General features: G+C 37.2%; 1 protein-coding gene across 2 annotated transcripts in view; it reads right to left on the reverse strand.

Moving 5' to 3' along the window:
• Nucleotides 1-16,446, reverse strand: part of LYPLAL1 (lysophospholipase like 1) — a 92,088-nt gene that overhangs the window by 19,401 nt on the left and 56,241 nt on the right. The window contains exon 8 of one of the 2 annotated variants that reach the window (XR_006781821.2): nucleotides 1,649-2,069. The exons of the other annotated variant lie outside the window; for it this stretch is intronic. The gene's annotated coding sequence lies outside the window, so the exon portion shown is untranslated. Of the gene's footprint in view, nucleotides 1-1,648; nucleotides 2,070-16,446 lie in introns of those variants that run through there. 2 annotated transcript variants of the gene reach the window in all.

The raw sequence follows: 16,446 nt of genomic DNA on the forward strand, positions 1-16,446 counted from the left end.
CCATTAAACCTAAAATAAACCAGAGGTATGACTAGCCACCACGCCACCGCACGCACGCACGCGCACACACACTTCGTCAGGATAGTCCAGCTCCTGTCCTCATGAACCCCTAACCCCTCTTGTGTATGCACCTCATTTTACAGTGTGTGGTTCAGATTTTGTTACCAGGGAGCGCTGACATGGGTCAAAGTTTGTACTAATCACACTAACTCCAAGACTGCTTCTATCCTGGGATGCACACTCTGTCTTTATTCCCTATCTCAGATTCTGTTGAGCTATGTAGTTCAATACAGCTCGCTAGAGCCAAGGCGTAAAACAAGATGATGCAATAATGGATTCTCTGGTTCTACACAGCCAATCAACATAGACATGCCTCGAATTTGAGTAAAAAGTTTATTCTGTTATCAAATCTTCAGGAAATAATTGAAGTAAAAATGTCCTTGCTCTAAGTTAAAATGCAGTGGAATGTAAGTTCACAATCATTAAATCTGAAAACCATCACCTCCCCCCCCCCACCAATTTATCACTGTCACTCCAGCACCTGGGTAGAACTGGGATTCCCTCAGCAGCTACAGCTGAGCATGGCTGAAGCTCCTTTAGGACTCCAGAAGTCGAGCGATCTAAAACATCCTGGGATGTTAATCCTCTCTACCCAGTGAATTCAAATGCTTCCAAGTTGTAACTTGATTGCCCCTTTTTACCCTGTGATTCTGAAACTGTAAAGTGATACTGAAGAGCTCTCTCAAGATCTAAACCTAAATGAACGAATGAATAATATATTTATGGCAAATAAAACTTCTAAGAACTGTATCATGGCTGTTCTAGTGGCCTCTGTATGGAATCATAGGAACAGTAAAACAAGACTCTCAGGGACATTTTCTCCACAGAAAATGTATCAGCTGGGGAATCCCCTTTCCCACGTCCCTCATTGAAAGAGCTTTTGAGGCCTTGCCTCTCGGGACTTCTCCCCCCACCATGTGCTCCACAAGGCAGAATTCCTTCTCTAACTTGGAATGTTCCAGGGCTTAAATAATTTATGCTACGTTAATGGCAGAAGTTGGGTAATTCTATTCAGGAGGTATCCTCCCACCAGACCCACCTCTAACCTAGACCCACTCTGTGAACCATTGCCCTGCCTGGCTTGCCTGGTGGTGTTTTTACTTCCCTGTGTCTTCCTGTATGTTTCTTTTTGGGTCTGTTTCTTTGGAGGCATAAGCAATAACTGCTTCCCCCTTACTATCACCATGTCACCACAAAGGTCCCTTAACAACGTTTAATCTGCAAGGGCTGGTTTTCCAATTGCACTTACTGACTCTACCAGTAACTTTATAAGGTTGCCTATCACTAGCTTCCTGATGATGGTTCCTCTAGGGGAATTCTTTTCAGTCTGGTCTCTGAGATCTTGCCTGTCTTCTTCTGGTAAATTTCTTTGAGCCTTGATTCATTCTTTCTGAAAAAGGAGTAATTAAAATCCGTCTTCTCCCTCCCCACATTTTTATTTTTTTAAGTAGCTACACCTGGGTATGTTTTCCCTTTCCAAAATTCTAGCCCATACTATCAGATATCATTTGCTTTGTTATATCTGCCTCACTGGCCTAAAAATCTCAACATTCCTCCTAAGGAAATCTCCTTCTTCTAGCTTAATGAAACTGGTCTTCCTTCATTATGCTTTCAGTCTACTGCTCCATTGCTCCTTTCTGATAGTAAGATGGAAGTATAAGTCTTTTTTTTAAATTGATTTATTTATTTGAAAGAGAGAGCGGGGGTGGGGTGTGTGGGCAGAGGGAGAGAGAGAAATCAAGCAGACTTCACGCTGAGCCTGGAGCTTGACTTGGGGCTCCATCTCACGACCCTGAGATTACAACCTGAGCTGAAACCAAGAGTCAGAGGCTTAACCAACTGCACCATTCAGGTGCCACAAAAGTATAAGTCTGAAGACAGTCTATTTCTTGTTCATTTTATGATCAAAATTGATTCCTAGAAAATAGGGTTCCAGACATCGGGCTTTTCAATCTTCCCCTTTGCTTCTGGGTTTGCACAAATTTTATTGTTGTTTCTTTGCTCCAATCCTAAAAAACAAACATTTCCATTAATTTTTATTCATTTGTAAATAAAATCCATCAGCCTTCCATGGGTATTTGGTTAGCTTGGGCTGTTGTAGCAAATTCTAGAGTTCAAGCCATAGGTGGTTTAAGCAACAAAAGTTTATTCCTCACAGTTCTAGGGGTTACAAGTCCAAGTTCAGAATGCCTGCATGGGCAGATTCTGGTGAGAACCTTCTTCCTGGCTTATAGATGGCTGTCTGTCTTCTTGCTTTATCCTCACAGAGAAGAGACAGAGAGACAGACCGAGACAAATAGAGGTACAGAGAAAGAGAGAGGCAGACACGGAGAGAGATCTGATCTCTTTTCTTATGAGGACACTAGTACAATTGTGAGGCTCTACCTTCATAACGTCATCTAAACCTAATTACCCCCCAAAGGCCTCACTTCCAAATCCCATCATATGGGGGATTAGGACTCCAACATATGAATCTGGGGGGTGGATTATAAACATTTGGTTCATAGCAGTGGATGAAGCCAATCCTTACCTCTCTAAAATCCAAAGCTGTGATCAGACCACATGTAATTAATAAGTATAAATCCCTCTTGGGACCATATGTTTAGGGAGCACAAAGCCTGAAGTCAAAGTATGTGACTCCAAGAGGCCAGCACACTGTCCCATCAATTCTCTTCTCTGTCCCTGATTGCTTTTGTAAAGAGGGCTAAAACGTGACACAGCCGGGCTAGCCCCACCTGCAGATGTCTGGTCTGACCCACACTGGTGCTCCTTAGTCCACACGGGACTAGATGCTTTCACAGTATAAAGTCCCAAACTGCAGATCTGATGGAGAAAAACTGTACATGCAACAAAAAATTGTTCTGCCAAATTCCCTTTTAATTTCCACTGCTACTTGTCCATCTCTAAATAACTGGTGAAAATCATGAGATTTTAGTTTGAGAACTATATTAATTTGTTTTTACAGCAATACTTAGTTTTGACAACAAATCCTTACTGATTTATTTCCTTAATGTATTGTTATATCCCTCTTCTTCCTCATGGATGTATTCATATTTTTTTCTACGGTAATATTTTCTAACAGTTTTTATAGATAGACTCATTTGGGATCAATTTTATAGGGACTACATGCCCTCAATCAGCATATAGTGATGCAGCAGAGACTGGCAAACCATAATTAAAATCTCCCATTCAGTAAAAAAAGAGCGGAAGGTGAGGTGCCTGGGTGGCTCAGTCGTTAAGCGTCTGCCTTCAGCCCAGGGCATGATCCCAGGGTCCTGGGATCGAGCCCCGCTTCGGGCTCCCTACTCCCCTGAGAGCCTGCTTCTTCCTCTCCTACTCCCTCTGCTTGTGTTCCCTCTCTCGCTGGCTGTGTCTCTCTCTGTCAAATAAATAAATAAATAAAATCTTTAAAAAAATATAAAAAGAAAAGAAAGAAAGAGCGGAAGGTACATGACAATTACTATTCCGTAGCAATGATGAAATCCAGCAAGGCAGGCATTGTGAAGGTCCCAACTCAAAGTTCTCTGAATAGACCCTGCTTCCATTCGCTGGAAGGGGGTACTTTGTCTGTTGTTCTCCATGGCCCCTGGCTCTGCTCTCCAGTATGTTCTTCGTGGTCTATTTTTCTCCTTGGACTTATTGGAGGTAGACATTAGGGGAAGCCTAGGGTTGATGCAAGTCCATGTTCATGGTTCTCTGGCAATCCAGTTCCTGCAGAAACTTGGTAGGCCTCTCTATAGAGGGTCAGAGCAAACATGGCTGTATGGGAATCTGTGGCCCAGAGCTGGGTGTTATATGCAACTAATGAATCGTTGAACACTACATCAAAAACTAATGATGTACTATATGCTGACTAATTGAACATAGTAATAAAAAATTTTAATTTAATTTTAAAAAATTAAAAAAAAATTTAGTAAGCCTTTGACCTATTTGACCTATATTCAGTTGGTCCTAGTTCAGTGGAACTTGTCAATAACCATACCTAATGTTCTTTTCCAGATAAAGTCCTTAGATTGCTATACTTCACTTCCTCTTTCTGATGCCCTTGTCTCTCAACTTAATAGTGATTATTTTAGGACTACAGGAAACCATGAGTGTGAAAACCATATTTTAAAAATTTCATCTTAGCCCCCAAATAAAAAGTTCCTAATCCCCTAAGAAAAGATGAATTGTTTTCTGGCCAAAGCAAGGAGTAACAACTTGAACTGGTTTTAAATCCATCCTACTTAATCAATGACAACCTTGCATCTGTAATCATACTTTGAAAGCCAATCAACAGCACCCTCGCTCCAGTGCACACCCTTCTGAAAGCCAGTCAACAACAGTCTTATTCATTTTATAACTAAAGATCAATCTCCACCTTCTGTTTCTGAAAGCCTGCCAGTTCCTGGCTTCCCCAAATCCTGTGTACCTGAGGCCAGTCTCTGCTCATGGACTATACATATCTTACAAGTATAGCTCTCCTCTTCTTAACAAGCAATAAATTCAGGGCTTTGTTTGCTTATTTGTTTCAGATCGTAAGCAATGATCTCTTCTATTGACAGTTATTAGCCACCTTATGAAATGGAAAAGTTTTACTGAACCAACGTGGCTCAAAAGTCCCATCTTTTATTCTTCGAGTTCTAAATGTAACTGGATTTTACAGCTCAAGAACGCTACAAATTTCTAGCCATCCTGTCTGCTTTGTTTCTGCAAAGCTCAGGTCCAACTGCTATACTAAGTAACCCTATAATTTAGGCTTTTGTTTCACCATCAACCCCATCTGATACAAACTTTTCTGTATGTCAAGGTAATTAAAACTAGACTGTTATAATCAACCATCTCCAAACCTCAATGGATGATACAATAAAATCACACTTATCACTTGTGTCGGAGTCTTATGTAGGTTCAACGAGTTCTCCTTGGTAGTTGTCCTCTAAGAGGAAACTCAGGGATCCAGGATTCTCCTATCTTTGTGATTTACTATCATGGATATCTTCACTTCTAGTTATGTCAACATCATGAAAGATCTTAAGGCACATTCTAAGGATCAGGCCTAGAAGTGATGAACATCACTGATGCCCACATTTCATTGGGGAAGGGTTATGTAATCTTCTTTAATGAACAGGAAGAGAGAACAGAATTTGAAACATCTAAGCAGTCTTACCACAAAACACTATCATTTTTTTTTTTTAAGTTCTTTAGGGTCAACCAGTTTTCTCTCTGTATCCAATAAATATTACTTGAACTATTGAGTACAATTCATTGGAAAACAATAAAATTTATAAGGACTTACTTCTGAAATATTCAGTTTGGGGAATTTGGCTTCTATAATTTAAAATCATAGAGAGCAAAAAGTTATTTTCACTTAATTTCCATCTTGATATTATAGTTCTGCTTATATTTTAACAATGTTTTCAAATAACCTTAAATGGAAACAATAATTAGTCTATACGCAAATACACTTATGAATTTGTGCATGTGAACATGTCCCAGCTTAAGCACTTGGGGCATAGTTGTGCCACTATACAATGAATTTTTGCTCAGATACATTTCGCAGGAAATCTTTTAAAGTCATGTAAAATTCTAGGTCTACCATAATGTCATGAACAGTTTCATTTTAAAGTTATACCTTGATAATTCTAAGAGTTTCTCTATACTTGTTTAAAAACACATAGTTTCAATATGCACGCATTTATAAATTCTATTTCCTCTAGGCTGTTTCCATGGCACATTTCACTAATTTCCTAACACTGCCAATTCTTAGGTCCAGAAAGATATACAAAGGAACTAGTAATATCAGAGTTTTCCAGCAGTGATTCTTTCACAACTGCATTATGAAAACCACACCAACACACAACTGTAGTGCAGTATGTTACAGAATCCAGTTTATATTTTTCCATATGTTTTAAAACCAGGACCTAAAGATTTCATAGTACATCAAATTGTCTTTTCCCACTTGGAGTCATTGTTTGAAAAGTGCTTAATGATATTGGAAAAATTGTGACCCTTTTCTTTGCCCTAGTAAAAAATATTTTATCTTAACGAATCTTCTGCAATCCATTGATTACTGTCTGGTGAGTAAGGAAAAGCCCAGTGATCATATCAAAATGAGCAACTGAACATATTTAATTATAATTATTGGATTAAGTGCCTATGGGGAAAATGTGGTAAGTTAACTTTATTCCAGGCCTAAGTATGAAGAGTTAAAATATTATGATGTATTCTAGAAGCATACTTGAAGAATTGCCAAGATTTCCATTATAATCCTAACCTGTCAGGAGTTTATATTCTGTCACATTTTGTTTGGCTATAAATTGGAATATAATATGTAAATCTCACTTTTAAGTTTAGACTTTATCATTTTAAGATTATTACATGTGCTAGCATAAGAAAACACACACACACACACACACACACACACACACACACACGGTCCATATTGCAAGTCGCAAAAGCACTTCTGTGACAAAATCCTTTTTTTATACTGAAAAATAGTGGTTCTCTGATAAAGGGAACTTCATTGCCATCTTGACCAACTCCCCAAACTGGCTTCACACTTCTGGCCTCTCTATCTACTTCTGGAATCCCATCTAGTCATCTATTTACTCATTTACTAATTCAACACAGAGAAACTGAGCACTTACTAAGTGCCAGGAGCTGTGTTGAATGCTGGAAATACAATCAGAGCAAGTAGGTAGCAGAGGCAACACACATGGTAACCGTGTGCCTGGGCTTTATGCGGATAGCTTCTATTCAATTCTCTGTACTCCCACTTATTTTATAATTTCCTAATGTATCAACTGGAAATAATAATGCATTTCATGTCATGGTTCCTGACACATAGTAAACTCTGAATGAATGCTAGCTATTATTATCTGACAGTCTTCCTGGCTGGGCCAGGAACACAGCAGTTAAGACACAAATAAAAAGATAAAGTAATTCTCCTGATGGATTACTTTCCTGGGCCAGAGCCTCATCAGTACATAATTCACACATATTTGAACACCTTCTCAAGGTTATTCACTCTAGACTCAATATAACATCTGCCATATTCGTTTCTTTCTCTTCTTTAATTTCTGTTTGAATTTGTATAGACAATGACTAGAACATTTTTATCTAGATAATGGTAATGAGATTATACATTCATCTTCATACTCCAATTATTTTGCCTTTTTTAAGATTTTTAATTATTTATTTGAGAGAGAGGGAGTGTGAGTGAGAGAGAGCACAAGTTGGGGGCAGAGGGGCAGAAGGAGAGGGAGAAGCAGACTCCCCACTGAGCAGGGACCCCCCCCAACGTGGGGCTCGATCCCAGAACCCTGAGACCATGACCGAACCAAAGGCTGACGCTTAACCAACTGAGCACCCCAGGCACCCCAATTGTCTTGTTTGATATTAAGCTTATTTTTTAAATGGCTAATAAAAAATTAAATGAGATGAAGTTTACATTGTTATTTATCTGTGCTGGTATAGGTAAAATAGGACCCTATTTTATTTTACTGAATTTCTGTGATATTCTCAACATTGTATAGCGGATAGTATGGACTAAGTCTGCAGTAGTTCAAGATTTTGCCTCAAAAGCTAAACAAATGCTCTATATTTGGGTTATTAGCTACAAATTTGCTTATGGAAGCAATTCTTCCTCAACATGGCACATGAAGTCCAGAACAACATTCCTCAGGCAAACAAAATGGTATTCTGAAGGGAGGAGTACTCTGAAGCGTTCATCACAGAAACAAATGCACTGAGGTCGGTCAAGTTTTTAGAAATCATCTTGTCTGCTGCTGTCATTTTGAACTTGAGGAAGCTAAGGCAGAGGGATGGGAGTGATTTGCCAAAGGCCATACAGTTAATAACATTATCTAGAAGCCAGGTCTACAGATTCTCATTCATACCTCTATTCATTCATTTTTCATTCACTCAGTTCATCCATTCAGTAAATACATGTTGAGCAACTTTTATGTGTAAGGAATTGTGATAGATTCTGGGGAGAAAGTAATAAATAAGATAGTTCTGCCCTAATACAGCATACACTGTGAGGAATGGGGGTGTTGTGGCTGGGCAGGTGCACAGAATATTAAGCAAGGAATTACAACACAGGTGAAATGAAGGAGGAAGTACAGGTGTAATGAGAAAACCCAGAAGAAGCCCAATTCAGTCTTGGTGCTCCAAAGCTTCATGGAGGAAACGAAGACTAAGCTGAAATCTTGCCGGGCCGGGGGTGGGGGTGGGGTGGGGGTGGAGACAGAGAAAGAAAGGGGAAGAGAGAAGGCAGAGAGAGAAAAGAGTAGTAGAAAGTTTATGGTCAAACTGGACCCAACAGGAAGATAACTAATATAACTCTATATAAAACAGAGACATCACCACTGCTCTGATAAAGCCATATGTTGTAATTACTAATACTGTCAATGTCACGAAGCACAATACCCCATCATCTAATAAAAGGTGTCGACACAATCTTTGGTAACTGTAGTAAGCTTAGCTTCTCCCTACCACTTCTTTCTCCCACACATAAGGTCTGAGTCTTTGTTAAGAGCAACAGCTTAAAAAAAGAAAAAAAAAAAAAAAGAAAAAAAAAAAAAGAGCTACAGTGTGGTCAATAAAATACACAAAATAATGTTACCTGGGGAAAAAAAAGATAATTTTCTGTCCTACTGGAAAGAAAATATAAAATAATGAAATTTGAAGCTTATAAAATACGTATTTTGTTCCACTGATGATTTATGTAGCATAATACCTCACTCAAAATTTTCTTAACCTCAATTGTAGTAGGGAATTCCCAATGGGTGTACGTATCCATTTGTGCTAACCTGATTTTTTATGTTGCTTTAGCCACTAATTTCCTCTATGTTCAAAATACTCAGTTAACACAGCATTACTTTCTATACAGCATTTTCTGTGAACCCATATAGTTTTAGGTGTTAAAAGAAAAAAACTAAAAAGTGCTTTCTCCTATATTCAAGTGGCATTTCCTTGATTTTAAAGTTCATAGAAAGTTCAAGTGGGTTATTCAACTATAATTCTGTTCAATATTTTGGTACTTTACACTACCACAGAAGACTAGGGAAGCTTGGAAGCATATGTTACCAGGTATTGTTACTAGGGTTATATGAATGAATGGACTATTTTGGTGGAGACTCATAAAGTGATATTTTTTTATTTATTAGGAGATTGCCTTAATGGTAGGTGTTCGATAAAGGTTTTGAATGAATGAATGAATGTCTATAAGTGAATGTATGAAATTAAGAGGAGGCCTGATGTAGATAACTAAAACCATGCAGGTATTTTTAAGATAAACCTTCAAACAAAATAGAGGCATCATTACTTGCTTTGAGGTAACAGTGATTGCTGTAATTATTAATCTGGCAATGTCTTGAATCTTAGTATCCCGTTATCCGATCAAATGTGTTGAACAAAACCGTGGTAACTGTTGAAAACTTTGCCTTACCCTTTTTTCTCCCCGCAGGAAACCACATCTTCTCACGTCCAACACCCTAGACAGTAAGAGCAGTCCCCTGCCTGAAAGAATCTTGCACTCCTAAATGGATAGAATCCAGACACACACGCTAGTGGATGACTTCAATCATCCCACACGGGACCCATATAGTACACATTTTCCTCTTTTTTTTTTAAATTTTTAATGTCCATATGTTTGTTTGGCTGGAAACCAAGTTTCATTATATGCTCCTATTATTCCGCCATATAACAATTTTATTTATAGGCCATTCGCCTAAGAACTGATTTCTTTGATAGAAAGGTCGCTAATGCTGATTTAAGCTCACTATAATGAAAACAATATTGTTGGAAGTCCAAACAAATGTCGAACCCCAGAGCCATGCCTTGGTCTTTTCCCTGATAATGGGACTTCCCAACGTCAACCTATTCTCTTGGCTTCCTACATAAATGTGCAGAAGGTAGGCAGGAACTTTATTAAATGCTGGCAATTCGTATATAAAACAAGTATGGTGTACTTACTCTCCACATTGGCTTTGAGAAGTCTCCCTGATGCCAAGACTCTACTTGAATTCAGAGGCTCACACCCATAATGAATATGTCTTAGAAAACCATGTAGGAAGTAGGTCATTTTACTTGTGACTGTGCTATGCGTACACAGACACAGTAGGGATGGCAAACTGGATTTCTGGGCTACTTTTCAAAAACATCTTTGGTCAAGTCACACATAAGGCTGAACATAAAATAGATTGTCTGAAATATTAAAAGTGCATTGATGTCAAGTCAGATCCTGGCCTATTTTCCCCACACTGATCCTTAGGTAATTAGATTATGCTCTGTAAACAAAGGCTTGGCTTGACAACTTCACTTTCTCATTCAGTGTGGTCTGGTAGTGATCAAAGATGCCTCAGTATTAACTTTAGAAAGTGTACATTCTCTGTGAAAGAAGTTTTGTGTTTCAAGAATGTCACCTTTATGTTTTCAGATGTTTACATTTTTGCTTACAGATGTAGCCACGAGGAAATTCATCAGTCAATGTGTGATTTAATGGTGTGGTTATTTCAACCTCTGCAAAGTGTCTTGTCAGCCGTCTAAAACCATATGTTTAGCAGTCATGCCCTGATAGCATTTTAATTAAATTAATCTTTTCCTCAGGACATCTTAGTCAAAGTGAATTACGATGTATACAAATGAGAGACCTTTTGTTACATTATATAAGGACCACAAAGAAAGCCAGTGTGAAAAATTAATACCTTTAAAAAGTCCTTTTGAGTGACTTTGATCTTTATCACATTCTTATTTTTATCGAGTACAAAGATAAAGAAATGAGTAATCTTAAACATGTCCAGAAAAGATACAACTCTCATTTTCCCTCCCAACTCGAGTCTGGATATTCCAGCATCCATGATCCGTTTGCAAATACACCCTCTCTTAGAGACTCCACAATACGCCCTCAACGAATGTCCCTATGTGATATCAATACCAGTTCAGTAATCAAATGTTGTGTTTGACAAAGGAATCTAATAAAAGATATTTCAATAATTAGTAAGAATTCTACAAGAGGATGACGGATGTCTCTGACTCTTTCTTGCAGTGGGCAGGAAAGACAGACCACAGAGTTGAGTTATAAACAGTTACTCACAGAGGAGAAATCACTTTTTTTCTACTTTAATGTGCAGATTTTCATGATCATTTTGTATAACTTACAATATTCACTAATTTAAGATTTATAACATTTCTGATTATCTTCAGTTTATCCATTGTGGATAAGTAAATGTAGGACTCTTCTGCGAGTTTGCTTATTTGATTAGGGAAAGAAACTATTCTTTAAGGAAGTTCTCTATAGAGATGTATTTATACTTTTTTAGACTCTTCACTATTTTACTGAATCAATAACTTGTGCATAAAATTCTATCTACTAAATATAAGTTCTGGTATATTATTACTTTCTTTTCCAAAGTTCAAAGCAATTTTTTAAAGATTTATTTATTTATGTCATAGAGGGAACACATGCATGCCAGTAGGATAGGGGGAGAGGGAGAGGGAGAGAAGCAGACTGCTGAGCACGGAGCTTGACGTGGGGCTCAATCTCATGACCCTGAGATCATGACCTGAGCTGAAATCAAGAGTCAGAAGCTTAACCAAGCCACCCAGCTGCTCCAAAAGTTCAAAACAATTTTGATTTGAAGCAAAAACATTTTGATTTGAAGAAAGTAATAATTATAGTAATAGCAGCACTATACTAGTACTTTTTTTGTTCTAGGCTGTGTATTGGGAACTCAGCAAACTCACATCAGTTCATCTTCAAAACAATCTTATAAGATTTACATATTTGCCTCTCCTTAAGACAGAGGACCCAGGAACTAGAACGTTCAGCAACCTTGGCTTAGCATGGTAATGCTTAGTATGGTCAAACCTTAGTTTGACTGACCCCGGAGGTGACAGGTTTTTTCCCCACTGTATTCTTTTCTGCTTTCCCCCAAAACTTGCCACGTCTCTTCTTTGGAAGGCTTATCACAGCTCCTGTTCCCTTATATACAGCAGTAATTACAGGCAGAGATTATCACTCCCTTGGAAAGCATTTTTTCATTGTAACTGATTGCATTTTGTTACACTGGTTTAAAAAAAATGCAGTAAAAATAATGTAACATTTACCATCTTAACTATTTTAAGGGTTCAATAGTGTTAATTATATTCACACTGGTGTGCAACCCATCTCCAGACTTTTTCATCTTGCAAAATTGAAACTCTACATCCATTAAATAACTCCCCATTACCCTCTCTCCCACCCCTGGGGGGAACCACTGTTCTACTTTGTTTTGTGAATTTGATTATCCTGATGCCTCACTGAAGAGGAATCATACAGTATTTGTTGTTTCATGACTGACTTATTTTACTTAGTATAATGTCCGCAAGGTTCATCCAGGTTGTAGCATATGTTAGAATTTTCTTCCTTTTTTTTTTCTTTTTTTAAAAAAGTAGTTTATTGGGAAGAATTTATTTAGAAATTCACCCATAGTAAAGTTACATTTTAAAACTATATGAGGCTTAAATTGGATAACAGTATTATTGAAGTATAAATTTATGTAATGTACACAAAATTTAGAACAGATTCAGTATTTTTAATAATAATTTTTTATTATATTTTCTTCCTTTTAATATTCCATTTTACATATACCCCACATTTGTTTATCTGTCCATCCATCAAGAGATATTTCAGTTGTCTCACCTTTTGGCTACTGTAAAGAACGCTACTACAGATGTGGACATACAAATATCTGAGACCCTGCTCGCCAATTCTTCTGGTTATATACTCAGAAGGAGAATCGCTAGATCATAAAGTACTTCTATTTTTAATTTTCCGAGGAACTGTCATACTGTTTTCCACAGCAGCCGTATCGTTTTACATTTGCAGCCACAGTGCGCAAAGGGTCCGTTTTCGCCATGTCCTTGCCAACACTTGCTTTTTTTAATAGCCATCTTAATGGGTATACGGTGATTACTCACTTTTGATTTGCATTTCCCGAACGACTAGTGATGTTAAGTATCTTTTCACGGGTTTGTTGACCATTTGTATATCTTCTCTGAGAAATGTCTAACCCCTTTGTCCAATTTTTAGTCTTTGTTGTTGTTGAGTTGTAGCTCTTTATATATTGTGACATTAACTGCTTCTGAGACATATACTTTGCACATATTTTCTCCTATTCCACAGGTTGCCTTTTCACTTTGTTGACTATGTCCTATGATGTACAGACGTTTTTAATTTTTATATAGTCCAATCTATCTATATTTGGCTTTATTGCCTATGCTTTTGATGTGCAAGAATCCATTGCCAAATGAAATGTCATGAAGCTTTCCCCTATGTTTTCTTCTAGAATTTTGTAGTTTAGCTATTATGTTTAGATCTTTGCTCTATTTTGAGTTAATTTTGTCTACGATGTAACATAAGGGTCCAACTTCATGCTACACTATTTTTTTTTAAAGTATGTGTTTAAATGAATTGTAGTGAGGCTATTTGACCTTGAGCATTACTGTTGAGTTACAGAATTGCTAAGTCATCTGACACAAAGGATACCACCTCATTCCGAATCTATGTAGTAAATATCTCCCTAAAACTTCACAGACCTAAGATGATATAGGTAATATGTGCTTATTTAAAAGGAAGGGTGTTTGTTTCTGAAACAAATACATGATGACAGCTAAGAAATTAAAATTTAAAATTTCAAGGGAGGGAAAACTTATATCCTGAAAACTTATGTCCAGTTTTAGGGGAATAACCATAACCATGCAGTTAGAAACACACATAATTTCAATTACACGTGTAATTGAACATATGTATAATGTCATGAAACAGTGTCAGGAAAATTCTGTACTATTTTCTATTGTGTATCATGGGGAACATAAGAAAAACCTCTATTTCTGAATGAACTTCAAATTTAGGGAAAATAAGGCAGCTGGTATATGCCACATAGAAATAATTACACATACAAATTTGTGGATGTTTGACATAGCCTTTACCCTTGTGTGAACATATATGTAGTGGCCCATAGATATTGACGTTGAACACGTAAGGGAAGCAAGCCAAGCTTGTCAAGGAATGCCAGATAGTCTGCAAAAAATTGGTGCAGACAAAACACCAGTCTGGTTGGATCTCCCCAGAGAGTGTTTTTCCCATCTGTTTAAAAAATGATGATCCTTTTTATTTTTATATCTTGTAGCTTTGGTGGTGGCATTAAAAAAATTACAAAAGTTTAATAATGAACATTTTCTATCATTTACTAGTGACATTTGTCTTCTAAAACACCTATCTACAAATAAATACACACATAAACATATATGTACACATATACACAATGTAATATATGTAATTAATATTTTAATAATATAAATATGTAATATATACTGTATATGTAATATATATTGCATACATATGTATGTTTTTAATTTGTATGTTTTCATGAATATATTTATATATTCAAGCAAGTCTCTTCTTAACGGAAAACACTAATATTTTCAGTCCAGAGAACCTAAATGAAGATACCATGGGTTTTTGACATCTTCATATTTTTGTATTGTTTTAGAGTTTAGGACAGTTATTTCCACTGCTTACAATCACAGTGTTTGATGTTTCAATGCTCTCCTCTAACATGTTTCAAACAACCCTTTCTACATTCTCACCATCTGGATCTCATCCCCATGCATGCAAGATATTCACCCACGTGGCCCGCCATCTGTACGAAATTGTTAAGGGACCCTAAGGATGATTTACTTAAAATTCCAAGCATTTCAATATACTGGCAAGAGGGACTAATTTAAAAGTAGAATTATGTTTCTTTAGAAATGCCCTATACAAGTTAGCTGTCATTGTTAGTGGTTTTATTAGCTATTTTCAAGGACTTCTATAACTAAATTTTGACAAGTAATTTCTTAAAAGGTCCTCTAAAATGACTTCTGGATCAAAACTGTGTCCACTTGGGTGGGTAGCCGAGTGGGACTCTGTGGGTATGGCATAAATATGGGATTGGAATTTGCCCTGGCATGATTATCCTGCAGAATTCAGCTCCTCATCTAAAACTGCCCTTTGTGAAAACAACTTCCCACCAGCACCCTACAAAGTTTCTTTGCACCAATGCGTGGGAACTGAAACTGAGCAAACGTGGATCCCTGCTGAGCACTTCGATAACATTTCAGGCATCACAAGCCAGCTGAGGTAACTGAATGAAGTTAAAGGAGACACAGAGCCAGATTATTACAGTTGAGGACTGGAAGTCATCTGCTAAACTGTAATTACAATTACGCTTAAGATTTTTAATGACATGAAATTCATTTCATACATATTTTACTTAGGTTTTTCTTTTAGACACTATTGAAAATAATATGGTTAAGACAATACAATTCTAACTAACCTAATTTTCTTTTGACCAATGGATTGACGTTGCTAAATCAATTAAATAGCAGCAAGAACCTACTTGGCAGTTACTAAGTGACTGAATGGTGCAAGTAATTCAAGTCTATTCTTGCTTTCAAAATGGCCTCCATACACAACGGTTTATGGATAGTTCGTAAGAGCAAACTTGGAAAAGTTAGCTGTAATACTGATTCAGATAATTGCCGGAAGGAAAAACAACAGAGGAATCTCCTGGACAATGAAACATGACTTCTCCATAACATTCTGATGAGTTAAAATCCTGATGTGATTCAAATGTCTTAGCAGTTATACAATACTGTTCACATGTTGTTTGCTTGAGGTTCATTTTTATTTTTATTAACATTTCAAATTTAGTTTATAAGTCTTGTGACACAAATAGTGGTCCCTGCTTAGTTCTTATGATTATTTTGGTATTTACCTACACATCTCTGAATAGCATGTTTTTAACTATTTTTTTTAATTTTTTGGTTTTAGATTTTATCATCTTCTCAGTAGGGAAGAGTGGATTTCCTTTTCTTTTGTATGTGCTTTCTCCTGTCACTGTTCCTACCACACACAATATACTTCCCTTCTTTCCATCCCCTATTTTCCATCTGTCTACCTGCCTATTAACCATCTGTCTATCTGCCTCTTTATCTCCTTCCTTTCCTCCCCCCATCTGTTTTTTTTCTCTTTGTCTATGTCTCCACTCTCTGTGTTTCTTTCCCTATGTATGTGTGTACTTTTGAGTAACATTGTATTTTTTCAATGATTACTGCTTATCTTATTACGAATATGTAAACTCTATTCAGAGCCAAGATATGTAATATTCCATGATTACATTTCTTTTTTTTTTTTTTAAGATTTTATTTATTTATTTGACAGAGAGACAGCCAGCGAGAGAGGGAACACAAGCAGGGGGAGTGGGAGAGGAAGAAGCAGGCTCTCAGCAGAGGAGCCTGATGAGGGGATGGATCCCAGAACACCGGGATCACTCCCTGAGCCGAAGGCAGACGCTTAACGACTGAGCTACCCGGGCGCCC

This window comes from Ursus americanus, chromosome 2 (assembly GCF_024610735.1).
Source record: "Ursus americanus isolate L20-20 chromosome 2, mUrsAme1.1.p, whole genome shotgun sequence".
NCBI classification, from domain to species: domain Eukaryota; kingdom Metazoa; phylum Chordata; class Mammalia; order Carnivora; family Ursidae; genus Ursus; species Ursus americanus.